The following is a 22051-nucleotide window of genomic DNA, read 5'->3' as shown; positions in this document are numbered from 1 at the left end:
GCATTTCAAAACATGGTCGAAGGAAGTATTTTTCCCAAACATTGGACCTAAAGTCTACTGCTGATAGAATTGTGGAGTGCGTGATCACTGTGCTGAAGCGGTACGAGAAGCAACACCTCCAAATCAAGAGTTATTAACTATGTTGATACCGAAGGGTACCACTGGAAAGATTCAACCCCGCGATGTGTTCGGTTTTAGAATATGGAAAAATTATTTCCGTCATTTTTCGGATACTGTTGTCCTCCTTGGTCATGATATTAATTTACATTTAAGGAATAATATAATAAAGTTACAATCTTTGGTCCATAATCAGTTATCTTCACCAAGATATCAAAATCTATTTATGGTTGGTTTGAAGGTGGTTATATTGTTAGAAAACCGAAAGAGTTTGAGAATCCCATCGATTTTTCCTTCGGGAAATCTTCTCATCTCCACTGTGACATTGAGGGCTCTTCCAATGTCGCTATAGTTCGGTGCTTATGGTGCAAAAAATCTCTTTCTTTGTCGCCTTTTTTTATGAATACCATTTCTGTATGAATTACAATCCCTAATATTACCTATCTAGAATATTGATGATTCGGAAATACTAAAATCATAATATATGCGAAAAATAAATGCTATGAACTGCATGCTACCATTATTCGACAACTTTACTTGGAATCCCACTCTTGAGTAATTACTGATAATTATTGTCATATTTGCATATCGAGTTGTCATCAAATGCTTCTGATGTTGGGAAGGCTGTCATGGCGATTCGTTAAGAGAAATTACATAAAATATAAATAGGCAGCAGATTTGACAATTTGCAAATTATTAATCCACTCGATCCACCCGATGTGTTCGAATTTCGATTGAAGAAAACAAAAACAAAAAAAGGTACTTCGTATCTTTTCCTTACGTTGCAAATAGGAATGATTCCATAAAATTTTAAACCATGTTTTTTTGTTTTATCGAAGACGAACTTGTCAGGAGGTTTACTTAATCCCCACATTCACCACACCGAGTACGAATTTGACTGTTAATCCTTTTATTCCACACAAGCTTCGATTTACACTGCGGAAAATTGAAAGATAGGACCATTACTGGAAGTTGATTTTTTCGTTATTAAACTGCAATTTGTAAAAAAAATGCAAGAAAAATGACTTTAATTTCCCTAATTATCGCCACAAACTATCTCAAGTCTTTTTAAAACAACCCAACGTGAAATATTACCCAAAAGGCGCCAGTCTATTTTAATTATTTCTACACCTTGGCCAAATAGACAAATGCCAAACCCAAATTTCCTCTCAACACTAAAAAAAACTAAAAAAAAACTCAACAAATCTCCAACCCGGACTTTTCATTACAAGGGGGAGGGAGGACGATACTCTCTTAATCGGGATTCGGATTTTTGGAAATTAATTACAACGCGACATAATTTATATCTTAAAAGATCAAATGTATTCTTAATACTCACAAAAATTGAAATTAATAATTTCGAAAAGAAATATAAGAATTTCTACACCATAAAAATAAATCTGGATGGACCACTGGTCCTAACCCCCGTGCGAAAGATACAAATAAATTCAATGAATCTCGTCTGTACAATATAGAAAATGATTTACTGAGACTCTCCGGTCTCCCAAAATCCACTCAATTGAATTAATATAGATTCAAAACGATCCTCAACAGGTTCGAGGCTGCGGCCTCGACCTTGAAACTTGAAAAATACTCAAAACTACAACTTATCTCGATTCATCCAGTCCAGGGCCCCAGAATGCGCTCCAGCTGCACCAGACCGTCGAAATCTCCAAGACGACTCAAAACTCGACTTTACTCAACTCAACTCCAACTATTTGCGATGCAGATTTCTCTACGACTTTAAACTGTTACTCGACTCTATCTATCTGCTACGCAGATTTCTCTACTACTCAAACCTGCTACTCTATATACTCTACGATGTCTCTGTGAGAACTAACGCTACGTGGCCAGTTCGCCAAAAATCGTACTCAATCAAAGAGCCTACCCCCTCTCTAATGCCACCTGGACTGGATAATCGTTGCAATATTTAATTTAGTTTTGACTCAAATTCTCAATATAAAAGGTTCTCCGGAGTTATTATCGTAGTGGATTTTCTCCCACGATGCTTCCTCATCCTGAGAATGATTCCCCACGTTCGTCCCGGATTTTCCTTGACTCCGGCATTTTCTGTCCTTGTCGGCTCCTCTCCTCGGTCAACGAATCAGGTCCGTCCCCAGGTGGTCAGCGGGTTCCAGTTGGTCCCAAGAGATTTTTCTCAGAGCCGTCCTTTTCTCGACCATAATTCCTAAATAATTGATAATAATTCCAAATCGTTGGAATTTTCCCAATGGTTCCTTCGGTTTCTATCGAAACGAAAGGAGCTTGAGCTCCCCCCGAGACTCAGCATTTAATTAATTAATTATTTGAATTTAAAATAAAAATAGATAGAACCTGTGACAACCAGATTATCACAAATTATTCTGTCTTTTTGAATACTCTTCCGAAGGGAATTGGTTCCATGAAATTCTGAGCAATAGTTTTTTTCTAATTGTAAAAATAATTTTTCGCGGGGGTAGTTCACTCCCTAAATTTCAACCCCCGGGGATGATTTTAATTTACATATTCATCATTCATCATAAGCTTCCTTTTACATGGTAAAATATTTGTCTGAGTATTCTCTTTATCTACGCAAACGACAAAATAACCTAGAGAAGTGGCCTACTTGAGAGGACAATTTTGCCCCCAAAATCCACGTATTAGCCGATAAGAAAAAATACGTGTCCCTTAGTTTTGACTCCTTTATAACATATATAAGTTTCATCAAAATCGGAGGCGGAAACCTATCTGGGGTTCCTTGTAAGGCAACTGTAAAGAAGTGTTGATGTCTAGAAAGTGCTTTTGTGACGTGGATTTCCAGATCAGTTAAGTGGTTGATGGTCGATTTAAATTTCCGGAAGCCGTTTTGGTTGGGATCCAGCTGGGACTTTTTTTCGAGTTACCATCTCAAACGATTGTTGACGATTTTTTCCATTATTTTACGTAGATTATTTGTGTGTGCTAAGGGCCGATAATTGCTTGATTTACTCTTGTCCTTGCCAGGTTTTGGGATTAGTACTATTTTAGCCTCTCCCCACATCTTGGGGAACAGTTACTTCAGCCATATTAGATTGAATATGTCTAGAATATAGTTTATGGCTAGGTCTAGAAAGTTTTTGATGAGAATATTCGGGATGTCATCCGGCTCAGCGCTGGAGTTCTTGCTGCCTGCGATGGCTCCTTTTAGTTCATCCATAGTTAGTGGTGTATTAATTGGGTTGTTGTCTTCTTGAATTATAATAATATCATTTTCTTCGATTTCCTGTTGGTGTTGCATGAATTTCATGCTGAAGTTATTTGAGCTAGAATTACTAGCAAACGTTTCTGCTAGCCAATTGGCTATCTTTTTGGTTCTGCGATGAGTTTTCCATCTTTGGTTCCTAGGTAGGTGATATTGGGACACGGGTACGTACGTTTTAGATAATAGATTTTTCTCCATATTTCTCGGGAGGAGATGCCAGGTTTGAGAGACGAGAGGAATTCTTCCCACGATTTTTGTGAGCTATCCTTGTATATCCTACCTGCTTTTGCTCCTTCTTTATTAAATTCGAGTTTGTCTATTGTTTTATTTTTCTTGTATTTATTGAAAGCATGATGGGCCCTTTCCCTTGCTGGGTGGTGTGGTGCTCCTCGTTAAGTGTTTGATTATCTCTTGCTGGTACTCTCCTCAATTTGCTTTTACGTATATCCATTTGCGTGGATATTTTCTTGGTCCTTGGTCGTTTCGGTTTGTATTAAATTTGGTGGGATAGTGGTCATTTCTGTGCAACACTTCCTCCGCAGTCCAGTCCCAGGCATGTGCTATTGTTGGAGAGCACAGTGTGAGGTCTATACAGCTCACTTTCCCCGTAGACTGTGACGAAATTCCAGGCCAATTCGTCACCTGCTGAACTCCAGGGTATTTATGTAGAAAATTCAGTTGGTTTTTAGTTGGAAGGTCGTGAAGACAATCACCCAGTTGTCAAAACGGATTTCCATTGGGTTTTTAGTTTTAGTTTAGTTAGCGTTTTCGTTGGTAAAGTCATAATTTCCCTCCGGGGAGTGCCCTCTGTAGATAAGCTACCTTATTTTAGTCGTAGATGGAGCGAAGAACCGCTCATCCATCTCAGTTTAGTTTTGAGTTTGAGTAATTACGTTTTAGTTCAGTTAAAATAATTAAAATCAATATGATATTAAAGTTCAAATTTAAATCTTTCAATATTTCGAGCACAATTACCGAGGGAATCGATAGTTCGCATCTCCGATACTCGTATCAGCACCGTACGGGGCTAATCTCCACCAGACTCCCCACCACTACGCAGCAGGCCCGAGCGAAACCACGCAGTAATCAGCATTACAGTATTTACCCGGACTACCACGTGTGAGTTACCTCTCAGCATTCCTCGATTACGAAAATTAGTTCTGAGTTAGTTATCTCTGTTAATCAACCAAATTACCGTCTACTTCAACGCTCCAGACCATGGTAAGGACCAGTGTACTTATTGAGAAGTGGTTTTAAGTGATTTAGTGCGATGTTTCGAAAGATAGAAGTGTGGCTCGGGAAATGGCGTCGCTACCTTGCTACATGACGCCAATACCGCAATTCATGGTTTCAAGGGCAGAAAAGCCTTCAGACGAACCCAATGCTACCTTACAGCTACCTGGAGTTTATCAAGGAGTATTAATGCTACCTAAACCAATTAAGTTTAATGAAAATATAATCATTTACGCGTCTCGCTGAGGCGATTGATTGCTACCTCTTGCTTTGCTACCTTTCGCTTGCTCTCTTCTATCTTGCTTATTTCTGCGTAATTCCATGATGCTACCTATTTTTCGTGATTTTCTCCAACTCACTAAGGATTGAGAGAAAAATGTGCTATCTAAAATACGTTTTGGCTACCTTTTACGTGCTTTATAATAATTTTACCGTTCGAGTTTGTGGAATTCCGGTTGGGCATGGGGACGCTATCTTTCTATTACCTTTAATTTTTCATGGTTGGAATCCACAGTAAAAAAATTATTTCAGATTTCTTGCGTTAATGAATAAGCTACCTATTATTTTATAAATCGTTTGACCAGAAGCTACCTATTTTTGATGGAGAAAACCTCCGTTTCTGGTTACGACATGGGCCCTTACGGTAAATCAGCCACGTGGCTAGAGAGCCTATTTAGAGAGCTCATTTTATCTTTTCGATGGATAATATCCCCGATTTGAATACGTTACAAATAGCGAACAATCGGGAATTAATTAAATGCTCTCTAAAATCTAGAATTCGAACAATTATCACCCGAAAATAGGGAAACGCCTATAACGTCCCAACTCTCTCGATTTCGCACAGCCACCTAGTTCGTTTTTCTCTCGCACTCATGCTACCTCCACGCGTTCTCTCTCGGATTCGTGTTCACCTCGTGGACAAGGCTTTTGCTTCTGCCCATCAGCTGTGGGTTGGGACCGCTTTTCTTTTCATATTAAAAATTACAATCTGCATATTTTCGATTCTCTTGGAGTTTCATGAATTAGTTTATAGTATTTAATATTATTTTGAGTCACATTGATGTAATCGTGTATTTGCAAGAATTTACGATTTTGTATTAATTTCGGCAATAGCGGAGCACGTCAGTATAATTATGTTTTATTATTGAATATGCTGATTGTGCCCGGAGTCCAGTTTTATCATTATGGTTTTTCGCGTTTCAGACTTGGCGGATTACGAGAATGAAAGTAATGATTTGGCCGTGTTTGGATAGTCGAGCATTTTTTTGGGTTAAGGTTTTGAGTATTTGTTGAGGCCAAAGAAAAATCATTACAAGACATAGTAAAATGCGTTGGTTAATTTCGGTTTAGGATTATCAGATCATGGTCCTCTATCCATTCTCCTATAATCGTTCCTCTAGTATCATTTATTTCAGAACTCCAAATTCGGTTGTGGGTATTGAAATCTCCGAGGATGATTCTTGGTTCAGGTACTTGTATCAGGTCATTTAATTCCTTCCTATCTAGGTTCCTGCTATTAGGCAAGTATACGTTGTGTCACGTCATAACGACGTACGAAAATTATTATTAATTCCAACTTTTGGAAATAATAATAATTTCATAAATTAAAAAAATATCATCTCTAAATACCAATGAAATCATACAATTCCAATGGTATATTAAACCGATCGTCTTACATCCGGAAAAATTTACAATTCGAGAACGATCACGTGATTCATACCACACGGGTGGTATGAACGCGCGTTGCCGAGGGCCTTATCGCCCTGGTTTCGGGATGCTGTTGCGAGGCAGTCCACCTCGTAACAGTCCCACCATTGTCCAATGCTTCCCTCACCTCACTCTTCACACCTAACTACGCATCTTACATTCCCTCCTCCCCGCGCTCCCTGCGTCATGAAACGTTTCACGCGCGTTTGTTCCCCTATTCCCTCTTCTCCGCGCCCCTCTTACCGCGGAACGCGACCACGCTGGCTACGCCAATTTTTCCCCTCCCCTAATAAGAGCCGTGTCTCCTCGGTCTATCTACCTCTCTCTACAGAGTGCACTCAGCACTCATCCACACCTTATTCCTCACCCCCATACAATTAAAAATTCGTGTATGTATTTACATACACGAATTAATTATCGACGACGCAAAAAGGGCATCGCCCACGCAGTCAGTCAGTCGTGTCGCGATTCCGCCCCGGAAAAGAACAGATCCAAAAGTCTAAGGAGCAAAAAGGAATAAGTGGAAAAATCCAAGGGATAGTTAAATTCAAAGGTAAAATCCTAATTTTCAAATTTTATTCTCGCGAGTGTTTTCCGAAAATTCCATAAGTAAATTTTGTGACATTTGACATTTTATAATCGCGAGTGTTGTCGAAAATTTCTATAATAATTAATTTTGTTAATAAATTCGACTTTTGACATTTTATTTTCGCGAGTGTTTTCCGAAAATTTTCATAATAATTTATTTTGTTATTGAATTCGATTTTTGAAATTTTATTTTCGCCAGTGTTTTCCGAAAATTTCCATAATAATTGATTTTGTTATTGAATCCGATTTTTGACATTTTATTCTCGCGAGTGTCTTCCGAAAATTACGTAATTAAATTTTGTGATTTTTCACAATTTATTCTCGCGAGTGTTTTCCGAAATTTTCATAATTAATTGTTATGATTAAATTCGATTTTTCACATTTTATTTTCGCAAGTAAAAATCCGGAAATTCCGCATTAGATTGTTCACAATTAATCCCAATTTTCCGCAATTGACATTTCATTAATTAATTAAAAATTCCCGACTTACGTTTCCGGTCTGCGAGAGGATTGTGGTAGGTTGTAGTATCTAGCGAATATTGTTTGGTTTGAAGGAGGTTTTTGGAAGTTTGTTGTTGGAGAAAGGGAGGAAAAGGGTGGGAAAAGGGAGGGTGTTACGTGAAGGGGTATAAAAGTGGTGTGAGTGGAGGTGTAGGAGGGTGGAAGAGGGTTGAAAGGGAGATAGGGGTTTGAAGGTTACGTGGAGAAGTGACAGGTGAGAGAGCTGCGTGGGAGGTGTGTGTGTGTTTTTTGAGGAAGATCGGTGTGAAAGTGGGTGAATGGAAAGACGGTGAAGGAAGCAAGGTAAGGATTATAAAGGTTTTTAGTTGAGTTAAGGAGTTGAGTAAAATCGGTAGGAAGGGGCAAGAAGGGGAGGGACGGGTTTTGGCGGGATAGTGTAAGTGGGAAGAAGAAAGAGGCGATAAGCGGCAGAGGTGGAGAAGAGAGAAACTGCGGTGATTGGGCTCAGTCGATAGTGTAGGGCGGGAGGGATAAGGTAGGGGGATGAGCTATCTTTTCCGTTCATTGGCATCGAAGTCGTTGGAGATGACAGACGGTTTGCTGGATGGGGTGGGGGAGCCCCCGGCGCCCCCTTGGGCGCGTGGGATTTAAAGCGGGACGGGGATGAAGAGGTGCAGATTGCGTTGTCGGATGGGAGAGGAGGTTTTAACGAGACGTTTTATAAGTCGGCAGCTGATACGTCGGTGGCATCGGATAAGGAGGGGGGGGGGCTACTGGGGAGAAGAAGAAGGCCAAGAGTGAGAGGCAATGCTGAGCGGTTGAGAAGGGACAGGGCTAGCAACTACAGAGGGAATGCATCACAGATGTTGGAGGTGTGGCAGAAGATTGCGGAGGGTGACAACACCGAAGAGACGGAAAACAACGAAGAGGATAGTGAGGGGAATAAGAGGAGGAGATCACCAACAGAGAAGGAAAGAGAGGAGATCGACGAAGAGGATAGGAAGAGAAAGAGGAAGGAGAATGGTGGAGGAGAGAGGATGGCGAGATTCGAGGAGTCACTGGAGAGTTTTAGGAAGGATACTGTGGGGGCACTGAAAGCGCTGGTGGAACAGGGTAGAGAGGTGAGGGAAGAAGTCAGAGCGGTAAATCGGAATGGGAAAGGTGGGAGAGTATATGGGAAGAGGAGAAGAGCAGGATATCGGGAAAGATGAGTGACTTCGGCGGTATGTTGACGGAAGTGCGGAAAGAGGGCAGGGAGGAGGGAGGGCAAACGAGAGAAAGATTGGAGGCATAAGAGAGAAAGGTGGAGAAGGTGGATGAGCTGGAAAGATTGATAAAGGAGTTGAAACTCAATCAGAATGGGAATGAGGGAGAAGGAAGGCAACAGGTGAACGTGGAAAATGAGGAGCTGAAGAGAAGAGTCTGGGAATTGGAATGGAGGGAGGAGTGGCAGGAAAGGGAGAGAAGAGGGAAGAATTTGGTGGTGAGGAAGATTCAAATGGAGGAGGATGGAAGGCAGGAGGTGGAGGACCTATTAACGGAAGTGATGGAAGTGGAGGTGACGGTAAAGGCAGTGAAGAAGATCGGGAGAGTGGACGAGAAGGAGAGAGGAGCAGTGGTGGTGGAACTGGAAGATGCGAGACAGAAAAGGAAGGTGATGCAGAGCAGGGCAAAACTAAAGGGTAGAGCAGAGAGGCTAGAGAACGATCTGACTTGGAGAGAAAGGAAAATGCAGTGGAGACTAGAGTGCATAGAAAGGGTGGAAAGGAGGAAAAGGAGCACGGTACGGGTGGGAGAAGGAAAAATGTGGATAAATGGTGAGTTAGGGATATTCGATGAGTACTTAGAGGAGCTGTTGGATAACCAGGGGGAAAGATGGAGGGAGAAAACAGACGCTCAGAATAGGACAAGGAGAAGCAGGAGTGGAGAGACAACAGAAGCAATGGAGGTTGAGCCGATTCAGAGGCAGGAGAGGGAAGGAGTGGGAAGCGGACGAGAGGAGGAAAAGAGAGGAAGAGGAGAGGTTAACAAGCAGGGGTTCGAGCCTTTTTGGTAGAAGCCATCTGACCGTTACTTTGTGTTATAGCTCTTTTTCTTTCTTTCATTTCTACCAATTCCATTGGTAGTAAGCTTCCGAATGGATGTCTAGTAATTCTATTAAAAATAAGTTGATATCTCCATTTTTGCAAAGGCTAGAGAGCGTACAACGATTTTTGGAAAAAAACAGAAAAGTGGAAATATCTCAAAAACTTTGCAAGAACGGCTATATAGGTTCTGATTGATCTGGATAGGGGACATCAAGGCGAATATTTTGAAAAAAAAAGTGAAATCGGTCCACTAGTTGTCGAGATATGACACATAATCGATTTTCATAAAAAATGGAATATCTCCGGAAACACTGGGTCGATTCAGCCCAGTTTCAATCCCAACCGTCCTTGTCATAAGACTCTCCTGTCCAAATTTCAAGTTGATATCTCCATTTTTGCGAAGGCTAGAGAGCGTACAACAATTTTTGGAAAAAAACAGAAAAGTGGAAATATCTCAAAAACTTTGCAGGAACGGCTGCTATATAGATTTCGATTGATCCAGATAGAAGGAGTTGAGACGAACATTTTGAAAAAAAAATGAAATCGGCCGATTAGTTTTTGAGATATTTGCAAAAAAACATTCAAAAAGAAATGGCTTTTTCTCAGGAACTATTAGACCGATCGAGCTGATCCTGTGCCTAGAGTTAGTCCTAGTTAGGACGTATAATTTGACAAAATTTCGAATTTTTTTGAATTTTTTTAGCCCTCTTAGTGTTGTATTGTCTAAAACCTAATTTCCAAAAAGTTGCGGTGGGGGAGGGGGACAGACAGACATTGCCGCCAAACTTCGTATTTTTACATTTCAGACCATTCTACATCATTTTCAGGCAAAATTAGAAAATCGAAAACTTCAAGGATTGCAAAGCTTCCATTCGGAAGCAAAAATAGTGTCCTGGAATGTGAGGGGGATAGAGAAGAAGGATCCAAATTTCTGGAAGAGACTAGGGAGGGGTGACGTGTTGGTGCTAATGGAAACGTGGTTAGAAAGAATAGGATGGGAAAAGGTGAAGAAGAGGGTGCCAAAGGGCGACTGGTGGAGAGTGCAGTTGGCGGTGAGGGATCATAAGAAAGAAAGAGGTAAAGGTGGAATGCTAATGGGAATAAGAAAGGATCTGTGCGATGGTGTGGGATGGGAAGGAATGGAAGAGGAGATGGGGTTGGAAGGGATAGCAACAGAGAGGACGAAGTATAAAATAGTAGGAGTGTATGTGAATAAGGACATGTCACGTAAGGTGGAGAAAATAAAAGAAGAGATGGAGAGGAAAGAGGAAGAAGTCATAATACTGGGAGGGGATTTTAATGCGGTGACGGGAAAGAGAGGTGGGCTAGTAGAGGAAGACGGAAAAGAGGAAAGAGAGTCGAGAAAATTCAAGGACAAGAGGGAGATGGATAAGGAAGGAAAAATTCTGGTGAAAGCCTTGGATGAGTCGGGCTGGACACTACTAAATGGTAACTGTGTAGGGGATGAGGAAGGCGAATATACGAGAGAAGAAGGAGCCAATAGGACGGTAATTGATTACGTGATGACAGATGACAGACGGAGAGAGAGTGGAGAGATTTGAGATAGGAGAGGAGTGTGACTCAGATCATTTCCCGCTGATAGTAACGCTGAGGGAGGGAGGGCGCAAGGACAATAGGGGACGGGAGGGAAACAAAGCTAGGAAGCCGCAGAAGGTGTCGTTTTGGGAGAAGGATCGGAAGGAAAATCTGAGAGAAGAATTAGAGAGAGTGGAATAGACGGAGAGAACGGTGGACGAAATGATTGACGAAGTGAAAGAACGAGTTGAGGAATTGAAGGTAAAGATAGAGAAAGAGGAGAGGAGGAGGAGAAGAAAAGGGGCAGGCTGGTTTGATGAGGAATGCGGTGAGGCGAAGAAAAGAGTGAGAAAAGTGTTGAAGGCTGCGCGTATAGGGAAGGCGACGGGAGAGGACGAGATAGAGAATGAGATATGGAGGGAGGGAGGTGAGGGAATAGAGTGGCGTGGAGGATATGCAACAATGTGTGGAAAGGAGAGGGATGGCCGGAAGATTGGAAGGATGGGTTACTCACGTCAATTGTGAAGAAAGGAGAGGGTAAGAGGGTGGAAGAATATAGAGGGGTCACTCTGATACAAATGCTGTACAAGGTGTATGCAGCAGTGTTGACAAAGAGGATAGAGGTCGAGGTGGAGGAAAAGAGGATAGTACCGCACAATCAAACGGGATTCAGGAATGGAATGGGCACGGTAGATAACATCTTTGTACTAAATTATTTGGTGAACAGGCAGGTGAAGGAAAAAGGAGAAAAATTAGTGGCATATTTCATTTATTTAAGGGCCGCGTTTGATTCGGTGAATAGGAGGGGTTTGTGGGAGACGATGAGCGAGAGGGGGATCACAGAGGGGTTAATAGAAAGAGTGAAGGAAATTTATAAGGAAACGGCGAGTAAGGTAAGGCTGGGGGACAAGATATCAAGGAAATTTTGCATGGCGAGAGGGGTCAGGCAGGGGTGTCCGCTGAGCCCGGTATTATTTAATATATTTTTAGCAGACTTGGAGGAGGAATTGAGGAAGAGATGGAAAGGGGAGGTAAGGCTGGGGCCGGGGAAAATCTTCTCGCTAGCTTATGCGGACGATATGGTAGTGCTGGCGGAGAATGAGGCAGATATGCGGCTGATGCTGGAGTTTATGCAGAAATATATGGAAGAAAAGGATCTTGTCATAAATGCGGAGAAACCGAAGGTCATGGTATTCGGGGGTGGGAGAGGGAAGCGGGAGAGGTGGACAATGGCAGGGAGGGAGATGGAGGAGATGAAAAAATTTTTTTACCTTGGGTATTGGTTTCAGAGGAGTGGAAGCCAGGAATTACAGGTTAAAAGCAGGTTGGAAAAAGCTGGGAAGGTTATGGGGCCGGTATGGGGGTTCGGAAAAAGGAGATTCAAATATAGTTGGAAGAGAAGGCTATCGCTCTTTGATTCTCTGGTATGGACGGTTATGGGATCGACGGGGCAGAGATTTGGGGGTGGAAGGAGAGAGAAGGAATGGAAAGAATACAAGAGATGTACATGAGGTGGATGTTGGGTTTGAGTAGAGGGAAGCCGGGGTATTTGATAAGGGAGGAATTGAAAAGAGATAAGTTGAGGATAAGGACGGCAGAAAGGGCATGGAATTTCGAAGAAAAGTTGAGAAGGGGGGAAGGAAGTGAAATTGCAAGGCTGTGTTTGAGGGAGATGGAAAGAAGGGAGGTCAGGAAGGAAGTATCGAAATGGGAGGAGGAGAGGAGGAGGTTTAAAAAAAGAGGGGATTGGTTGGGACTGGGGGCGAGGAAGGGGTTAATGGAGTAGGGTTTCATACGGTGGAGGAAATGGAAAGGGAAATGCAAAGAAAGGAAAGGTGGGCGAGGATACGGAGATCGGAATCGAATAGATGGTATAAAGGGGTTTGGGCGGAGGGTATACCGGAGTACCTGGAAAAGAGATGGAGGGAGGAATGATGGAATAGGTTGGCTAGATATAGATTAGGGGAAGGCGTAAGAGAGGAAAGAAGCTGGGAAGGAGAAGAAAGGAAAAAGAGCAGAAGATGCAACGCGGAAGAGGAGGCATGGGGGCACGTTTTGGAGGAATGTAGGAACATAGAGGGAAAACAAAGGAGTGTTTGGGAGCGAGTGTGTGAGATATTGGATGAGAAAGGAGAGGGAGAATGCTGGATTGTAGAGTGGGAAAAGGAGGGGATGATGGACGGATGAGAGTGGGTATGGGGTGTGAATGGGTGTGTGGGAGGAGAGGGAGGTATCGGGTGGGCGTGGGTGGAAAAGGACTTAGGGCTCTGGAAATAAGGAAAGGTCACTTCGGAGACCGGAAACGGGGGTCGTAGCTCTCGCTAGATCACTCGTTCTCGCTTTGCTCGCACTCTCACTATCGCTCATGCTCTCACGCTCGTTAGCTAATACGTATGCTTTTGTAAATATCCACTGTTAGTTTAGTTTAGTATTAGTTTAGTTATAGGTCGTCCCTGTATATATGTATATGTAGGATAGATACAAATATTTTAGATATACGGAAGAATGTATGGGAGAGAAGCGGAAGTTCTTTGTAACCCGAAAGGGAATGAAATAAATAATTATTATTAATTAAAAATTCCCATATTTAATTTCAGAAACGAACTTCGAAATTCTTACATTAAATTTTATAAAATGAATCCGATTTCTCGTATTTATTTCGGGAATATTTTTCCAATTATTCCGCAATTAAACTTTCATTAATCAATTAAAAAGTTCCATATTTAATTTCGGGAACGAACTCCGAAATTCTTACATTAAATTTTATGAATAAATCCGATTTCTCGTATTTTATTTCGGGAATGTTTTTTCAATCTTTCCGCAATTAAATTTCATTAATCAATTAAAAATTTCCATATTTAATTTCGGAAATGAACTCCGAAATTCTTACATCTCAATTTTACAAATTATCATCCGATTTCTCATATTTTAAGTCCGGAATATTTTCCAATTTTTCCGCAACTAAAATTTCATTAATTAATTAAAAATTCTCATATTTAATTTCGGAAACGAACTCCGAAATTCTTGCATTTAAATTATATATATATATATATATATATATATATNGGCATATAAAGATTCCCCCCTATTCAATTAGTCTGTATAATTTTGATTTTCGATTCACAAACGATTAAAGATTTGAATATAAAGTTTACTACCTACAAAGTTGAGTTTCAGACCAGTTTCTGAAATATAGGATTTGAATTCTTCCAGACCACATGAATTCCAGGACCCTCCGCCTAATGATGAGTCCCAGCCACAACCAATACCATGTACAAATCAATCAACGTATCGTTCCAAACCCATCGGTTCCAGGCCGACATTTCTAAATAAAGAATTTTATTCCCGACGACTTCACTGAAGAAGCGAATAAAAATATTTTTCCGACTGGTACGCTGCATTTCAAATGTGTCTGAAAGGTCGTATTGCATAGACAAAGATAAAAATATATCAAATATTGCACTTAAATTGAAAACCCTTTAATTCAGACCTTATAATTAGACACCTATCGTTTGACCGTTATGACCCTTAGATTTTAACCCTTGTGTCCGTTGAATTTTGAACTTCAAGTTTTGACCCTTATACTCAGACCTTTATATTCTGACCCTCGTACCCGTTAAATTTTGACCCTCATAATCAGACCTTTGTATTTTAACCCTTATGATCCTTTGATTTTGACCGTTATATATTCACGCGTAGATTCTGACCCCTATTTTTTGACACAATCCAATCAATATGTCCCTTTTAGAATACATGATTTCCAGGACCGCTCTCATAATGATGAGTTCTAGCCACAATCATTCCCACGTACAAATCAATCGACGTATCTTTCCAAATCCATAGGTTCCAGGCCGACATTCCTGAATGAAGTAGTTTTACTTCCGACGACTCCCCAGAGGAGGCGTATGCTTTGCACTACTGGTACCCTGCTTCTCAAATGTATCTGAAAACACGTATTGCAGAGACAAATGATGAAACTATATAAAATATTCCACTAAAATTGAAAAACCCTTGATTCGGACCATATATTCAGACACCTGACTTTTGACCCTTATGATCTTTAGGTTCTGACCGTTGGGACCGATAAATTTTAGACTTTGAAGTTTGACCCTTACATTCAGACCTTTTGATTTTGACTCTTATGATCCTTATCTTTTGACCTCTGTATTTTGACCCTTAGATTTTGAAGGTTATATTTTGACCCTTATGTTTTAACCTTTATATATTTTGATACATATATTTTGACCCGATCTAATCAATGTATCGTTTCACACCCCATGATTTTCAGGACCATTCCCGTTTTTTTTATGTAAGCCTTTTGAACTATACACATTCCTCAGCCGTGTATGCCCTACCTAACCGTGCGGCTGTGGCCGACTTTGGTATACTGTACCGCACTTGCCCCCTTTGCGAACGAGGGAGACAGAGGGAACCACAGGAAACCTCTGTCAGTACAGTCGGTTCCTCTATTAGGAACCTCCCCTTCCTCCAGAGCCGAGGTGAGGTAAGCCCCAAGAGAACTCACCCCAGGCGAGTCTACCAACCCCTGTAGTCAGAAGTTGAGGGCCCCCCAAGTCAAGATCCGAAGCCCAGCCACCATTTGGAGCCCCTAACGCCTATAATCAGATGTTAAAAAAATCCGACCAGACTGGGATTCGAACTCACGACCCCCTAAGTAGTCAAGCCGAATTAACGATTTAACTACCGCGACCACCGGACGTCGTTCGGACCACTCCCGTAATGATGAGTCTCAGCCACAGTCAATAGTATATACAAACAGTCAACTTATCGTTCCAAATCCATCGGTTCAAGGGGGCATTTCTGAATGAAGTATTTTCATTTCCGAAGAGTCCCCAGAGGAAGGGGAATAAAAATACTTTTACTACTGATACCCTGCATCTCAAATGTATCTAAAGAGTCGTATTGCATAGACAAAAGATAAAAATATACTACATTTTGCACTTAAATTGAAAACCCTTTAATTCAGACATTATATTCAAACACCTGTCGTTGGACACTTATGACCGTTAGATTCTGACGCTTGTATCCGTTAAATTTTGAACATTAAATTTTTGACCCTTATATTTAGATCTTTGTTCTCTGACCGTTATTGTTTGCGTTAAATTTTGAAATTAAAATTTTGACCCTTATAATCAGACCTTTGTAATTTGACCCCGATAACCCTAAGATTTTGACCTCTGTTTGTTGACGCGTAGATTTTGACCCCTACATTTTGACCCAATCCAATCAATATGTCCCTTCCAGACCGCATGATTTCCAGGACCGCTCCCATAATGATGAGTCCCAGCCACAATCATTACCACGTACAAATCAATCAACGTATCGTTTCAAACCGATCGGTTTCAGGTCGACATTTGTGAATGAAATATTTTTATTCCCGACGACTCCCCAGAGGAGGGGTATATGCTTTTCACTACTGGTACCCTGCTCCTCAAATGTGTATAAAAGTGCGTATTGCAGAGACAAATGATGAAAATATATAAAATATTGCACTTAAATTGAAAAACCCTTGATTCAGACCTTATATTCAGACATCTGTCTTTTGACCCTTTAAATTGACCTTTAAATTCGAACCTTTGTGACGGGTGAATTTTGTACTTTCCACTTTGAACCTTAAATTCATACCTTTTTATTTTGACCCTTACGCCCCTTATATTTTGACCTTTGCATTTTGACCATTAGATGTTGACCCCTCTATTTTAACCCTTAGATTTTGAAGGTTATCTTTTGACCCTTATATTTTGACCTTCATATTTTGACACTTATATTTTGACCCAATCCAATCAATGTATCGTTCCAGACCCCATGATTTCCAGGACCTCTTCCGTTTTTTTTTCATGTAGGCCTCTTGAACTATAGGCCAACTGACGAGTCCTCGTAGCTGCACCCACGTTGGCTACTCCCCACGCACATCCTTATATCCCACCTCTGAAAACGAAGGGAACGGACTCGTCAGTCCGACTGTATATACGTGCACTCAGCCGTCTATCCCCTACCTAACCGTGCGGCTGTGCCCGACTTTGGTACACTGTACTGCATTTGCCCCCTCGCGAACGAGAGAGACGGAGGGAACCACAGAAAACCTGTTGTTACAGTCGGTTTCTCTATTGGGAACCTCCCGTTCGTCCAGAGCCGAGGTGAGAAGAGCCCCACCAGAACTCACAATAGTCGAGTCCCCCAACCCCTGTAGTCAGAAGTTGAAGACCCCCCCCACGAGATCCAAACCCCAGCCACCATTTCGAGCCTCTAACACCTGTAACCAAATGTTAAGAAACCCGAACGGAATGGGATTCGAATCCACGACCCCCTAAGTAATCAAGCCGAACTAACTATTTAACCATCGCGACCACCGAACGTCGGTAGGACCACTCCCGTAATGATGAGTCCCAGCCACAATCAGTACTATATACCAAACAATCAACGTATCGTTCCAAAATCATCCGTTCCACGACAACATTTCTGAATGAAGTATTTTTATTCCCAACGACTCCCCAGAGGAAGGGGAATAAAAATGCTTTTACTACTGGTACCTTGCATCTCCAATGTATCTGAAAGATCTTTTTGCATTGACAAAAGATGAAAATATATTAAATATTGCACTTAAATTGAAAACCCTTTAATTCAGACCTTATATTCAAACACCTGTCGGTGAGCCTTATGATCCTTAGATTCAGAGGCTTGTGGCCATTAAATTTTGAACTTTAAATGTTGACCCTTATATTCAGACCTTTGTATTCTGACCCTTGGTTTCCAGGACAGCTCCCATACTGATGTGTTCCAGCCACAATCATTACCATGTATAAATCAATCAAAGTATCGTTCCAAACCCATCGGTTCCAGACCGACATTTCTAAATGAAGTATTTTTATTCTCGACGACTCTCCAGAGAAGGCGTATATGCTTTTCACTACTCATACCCTGCTTCTCAAATGTGTCTGAAAAGGCATATTGCATAGACAAATGATGAAAATATATTAAATTTTGCACAAAATTGAAAAACCCTTAATTCAGCTCTTATATTCAGAGAGGTGTCTTTTGACCCTTACGACCCTTAGATTTTGACCCTCATATTTTGAGACTTATATTTTGACCGAATCCAATCAATGCATCGTTCCAGACCCCATGATTTCCAGGACGACTCCTATAATGATGAGACCCAGCCACAATCAATTTCATGTATAAATCAATCGACGTATCTTTCCAAACCCATCGGTTCCATACCGACATTTCTGAATAAAGTATTTTTATTCCCGACAACTCCCCAGAGGAGGGGGAATAAAAATACTTTTCACTACTGGTACCCTGCTTCTCAATTGTGTTTGAAAGGTCGTATTGCATTGACAAATGGTGCAAATATATTAAATATTGCACTTAAATTGAAAAACCCTTAATTCAGACCTTATATTCAGACCTCTATCTTTTGACCCTTATGACCCTTAGATTCTGACCTTTGTGTCCGTTAAATTTAAAACTTTAAATGTTGACCCTTTTATTCAGACCTGTGTATTTCGACCCTTATATCCCTCAGATTTTGATCCCTATATTTTAACCCTTAAATTTTGATACTAATATTTTGATCCAATCAATATATCGTTCCAGAAACCATGGTTTCCACGACCACTCCCATAATGATGAGTCCCATCTAGAATAAATACCATGTGCAAATCAATCCACGTATCGTTACAAATCTATGGGTTCCAGGCCGACATTTATGAATAAAGTATTTTCATTTCCGACGACTCCCCAGAGGAGGTGTATATGCTTTTCACTCCTGGTACCTTGCTTCTTAAATGTGTCTGAAAGGTCGTATTGCATAGAACTTTCAGACACATTTATTGCACTGAAATTAAAAATCCCTTAATTGAGACCTCATATTCAGACCCTTATTTTCAGACCCCTGTCTTTTGACCCCTTTGACCCTCTTAGATTTTGACCCTTGTGACCATCAAATTGAGAACTTGAGATTTTGGTTTTTATGTTTTGACCCTTATATTTTGACACTTATATTTTGACCCAATCCAATCAATGTCTCATTCCAGACCCCATGATTTCCAGGACCACTCCCATAATGATGAATACCAGCCGCAATCAATAACATGTACAATTCAATCATCGTATCGTTCCACACCCATCGGTTCTAGGCCGACATTGATGAATAAATCTCAAAAGTTTTTAGTACCATCCAAAACGTGGACATTTACCATTTCCTGGGAAGGTGTTTACAGTATCTTTTAGCCCCAATTTCCAAAAATTGAAAAATTCTCTGTAAAAAAAAAATGTATCGGAAAGTTATGCTAAGATGATCCAAATTTATCTGGAACGTGGCCATTTGTTATTCCCTGGAAAATAGTTTATACAGGACCTTTTGGCCCGAATTTTCCAAAAATTGCAAAATCCCCTTCAATAAGCAAATAAAAAAAAGATTGTTTCGAAAAGTTCGACTCAGATGTCTCCAAATCATCTGAAACGTGGGAATTTCCTATTCCCTAGAAAATTGTCTATACGACCTTTTGGTTAAATTAAATTAAGTTGAATTAAATTAATTCAACTTTTAGTTAAAATGTTCAGGAAAATCCCGAAAAATTTCTATATGATCTTTTGGCATAACTGCTGCGATATTTTGACCCAAATTTTTGACCCCTTATGATCCTCAGATTTTGATCCTTCCATTCTGACCCGTAGATTTTGGCCTTTGGATTTTGACCCTTATATTGTGACCCTCAGGTATAGCTACGTGCTAAACTTCCATTGATGATTTATATTTTGGAAACCGGCATATATTCATTGAGGCTATGTGATGCCTGTGGCTTGCGTTATCCGTTAGAACACACCAGATTACCCTTTATAATTTTTCTGATGGTTTCCTACGCGAAACATGATTTATTTTTCCGGAAAAGTATAAAATAAGCAGCCGGAGTGGGACTGCCGAGCCCCACCCTCCCGAACTCCGTTTTACCGACGATCGACCGTGGCGACATCGCTCCCATGGGGTCGTAATTTCCCTACCCTGGAGTCGCCTAAACCTCGAAATCGGAACCTCTACTTTAGTCTATCCTCTTTGCTTCCTTTTATACATCAGGATAGGTTGGTAGCACTGGATTCGCAGCTCCACAATTTCCGCGCGGTAGGACCATGTCTTGTGGCCAGTTCAATCATAAATTTCCAAAAATACCTTTATTTTATTGATCTTATCATGTTTTTCCTAATTTCGTTGGCTGATGGCCCACACATTGTATGTTTTCACACAAGGGTGAAGAAGCAACGAAAAGGCCTTTGTAAAGTGATTCTGTATGATGGAGATTCTTGTGATCGTATTTTAGCTGAGAATGGTAAGTAAATTATTCTTTTTGAGATGTAAGATTACGTATTGTATTGTTTTGAATAATGTACAGGCATGTATTTATATATATGAAACAGGAAATGATTCTATCATAATAGGTTATGAATGGAACACTTGTTCCAGGCCAAACCAATTCTTATAACTGCATTCAAGCTATTCAATTGAATTTCACTCTATTTTTTGACAAGACCATGATTTACTTCTATAATTATAATCAAAAGGCAGAAAAGGATATTAATTTCGAACAATGGGAAGTCGAGGACCGATCACATGGCATAGATATTTCCTTCTGAAAAAAAATAAAAATGGGTGAATAATTTATTCGAAATAGTCCGATGGCTTGGCACAATGAGTAATATCGTTGGCTCATGTGCGCTAGGTTCCGAGTTTATATCCTGATAGGATAGAATGGTGAAATCTAACCATTATAAAGTCATGATAACATTCGCGAATACAAGCCGAAAATGTAGTCAGAGCGATGTAAGATAACAAAAAAAAACAAACGTTGGCTATATTAAAGCTCATCTAGTGCGATTAGTTTTATACTTGGAAGTCGAATTTATACATAAAAATATAAAAATATGCTAATTTCAGGACCAAAACCAATTGAACATTCAAGTGAGGAAGATAATAATTGCGAATAGGAATATGGCTTTTAAATGTTACGCGTATCCATGGGCCTTCCGGTCAACTTTTCCAACATTTCATTATCATTTTTTCTCTAATTTACAGTAGACTATAGAATATTCTATAACACAAACTTAAATACAACAAAGTCAATACTATATACTTTTCCTATAATCGAGTACCAATTTGAATGGCTTCTCAACGTAATAAGCCGGTAGCTGTTCGGATGTTACCAATTACATGTACTTCTTAGATGCACTGAGTATTAATTTTTTTTCTTTTCTACAAATTTCATTCGTAGCAAGCTTCCAAATGAGATTTTGTAATTTCACATGGGAATGATGTAGAATGATTTGAAAAATAAAAAAAACAGGAGAGACCAGACTTATTGCTAAGACACAATATCTCGACAATTACTGGCCACATCGGTCCCAAATTTCATATAGGAATTAATTTGAATAATACTAACTAGTAATTCAAATTTCAGGTTTCTCCTTCGACCATTACTCATGTTGTACCACTTACAAAGCAATTTCAAGTGAAATAATGGAAATAGGACAATATCTTGAGAAGTTCGAGCGGAGCGTTGTGCTAATTCTCCTTGATTCAGATAGTATCGAGCCGAATATTTTGAAAAAAAAATCATTATGATCGGATGAATAGTGTTGGAGATATTGATCAAAATACTTTTATGAATGAAAGTATTTTCTATAATGACCATCCTATTGTGATCAATTTCTATACAGTTCCTTACAATGACAGATGGGAGCTTCATGCAAATTTTCAAGTCGATGTCTTCATTTGCTCAACAGTTAGAGTGCAGTAGGATTTTCAGTTAAAATCAAAATAATGACCATATCTATGATTTCTTGCCAGGGACGCTACATATTTTTTGATCTAATTTGATAGATACCATCATGACGAATATGCAGAAAACAAATCCATTCAATAGTTTGAATAGTTTGCGAGATATTGGCGAAAAATGATTTTCCAAAAAATCACTATTTCTCTAAAACGACTGGATCAATCGAGCTAAAATTTTACATAGACTTGGCCATCAATAGTACCGACTATCTGACGAAAATCCAGATTTTTTAAAATTTTTTAAGTCCT

Source organism: Diachasma alloeum, unplaced genomic scaffold, assembly GCF_001412515.2.
Source record: "Diachasma alloeum isolate Michigan unplaced genomic scaffold, Dall2.0 Dall_scaffold_00746, whole genome shotgun sequence".
Classification (NCBI taxonomy): domain Eukaryota; kingdom Metazoa; phylum Arthropoda; class Insecta; order Hymenoptera; family Braconidae; genus Diachasma; species Diachasma alloeum.
This window is presented reverse-complemented; position numbering follows the sequence as displayed.